The following is a 1616-nucleotide window of genomic DNA, read 5'->3' on the forward strand; positions in this document are numbered from 1 at the left end:
GCTGATCATCTCACGGAGTACCTTCATTCTTGGACCACATATTTCTGTCTTTGTTAAATAAATATTGCCATAACAATTACAAAAATATTGCTGCTTGACAAGCAGAAAAACAAAGTAACTGTTGAATTTGTTTATTGAATTCTTTCAGTTTTTCTGTAAAAGCAAAAATGCACATTTGTGTTTTTAACTCTGTTTTACTGTATTTATATGCATTGTGTCTGTTTGTAAATTAATAAAATGTTTTTGACTGAGAAAGAATGAGTCTAAATCCCCTGAATAWAGAATCTGTTGAATTCATCTGTATTCAGTTATTTCTGATGCTCGCTGACAGTGGAAATTACAGCCTTGCCATGTTACCAGCTTATAAACCGTACAAGAAAGGACTCACCGCACTGAATGTAAACAGTGAGCAGCTGATAATATACAATAAAAAATGAACAKGTTGGAGTCTTAAATACTATGCTCAAAGCAACAATAATCAAAAACAAAGCATAAAATGTTGTGATTTCATCTCCTACTGTTTTATTTTTCTCATCTCAGTATGTCAAGTGAATTCAACTATGTCACATTTTACTTGATGTTTAAAAAAAACTTTGAATTAGCTCAGTTTTAAAATCCAGTGATATAAATTGGTTTGGGTGTGTGTCTTTGAACTTTTCTGTGTGTAGGAATATTTGAATTATGTGAGTGTGTGGACTTTGGTAGCTTGGTTTTTGTTTGTGTTTAACATTCTACAATCAGAATATTTTTTAAACAAGATTACAGAAATCATAAAATTAAACATTTCTTTTTGCTATGTCATTAGAGAGTTTTGCTTCTACTATTCTAGGAAGTTCTARTTGTATGTTCCTGGAACAGATCCTGTGCAAAAAATTATGTTTATTATTATCTTCTCCACACCTGACATAGAACAATGAATTCACTGAAAACACTATTTGTGGCTATGTTATCTGATGTTATCTGCCTTGCGTGACAATTTTTAAATATTGTTAGCATTGTTTAAGATTTAAATTAGCTACAAAATGAAATGGTTGGAACAGTGGTCAGCCCTGTTGCCTTACAGCACCAAGGTCTCAGGTTTGCCTCCTGGCCTTTCTGTGTGGAATTTGTGTTCTTTCTGTGCACTTGTGGGTTTCTTCATACACAGCTTTTTTCCCCACTGATGTATCAGATGGATGATGCAGGTGAGTCTGATTAGAAGTCTTCCATTTTTAATTTTTGCCTAGGTTTCGTAAGTATATACAGCGGGTAAAGTAAGTATTGAACACGTCACCATTTTTCTCAGTAAATATATTACTAGAGGTGCTAATGACATGAAATTTTCACCAGATGTCGGTAACAACCCAAGTGATCCATACATACAAAGAAATCAAACCACAAATGTCCAGAAATGAAGTCAGGGATGTGCACAGATGGACGTCAGGTGGTGCTTGAGCACCTGCCCTTTCCCTCCAGACCATCTGCCCCTGTCGAACCCGCCTTTTTTTTTGTTATGCTCCGTCTGTCACCCTTGGTTGCACTTCTTATTAAGTGTATACTTCTGTAATGGCAACAGTATTAATATAATTAATAATAATATTGCCCTCACACCCTCCCTTCACCACACACACGTGCAC

This window comes from Austrofundulus limnaeus, unplaced genomic scaffold (assembly GCF_001266775.1).
Source record: "Austrofundulus limnaeus strain Quisiro unplaced genomic scaffold, Austrofundulus_limnaeus-1.0 Scaffold101, whole genome shotgun sequence".
NCBI lineage: Eukaryota > Metazoa > Chordata > Actinopteri > Cyprinodontiformes > Rivulidae > Austrofundulus > Austrofundulus limnaeus.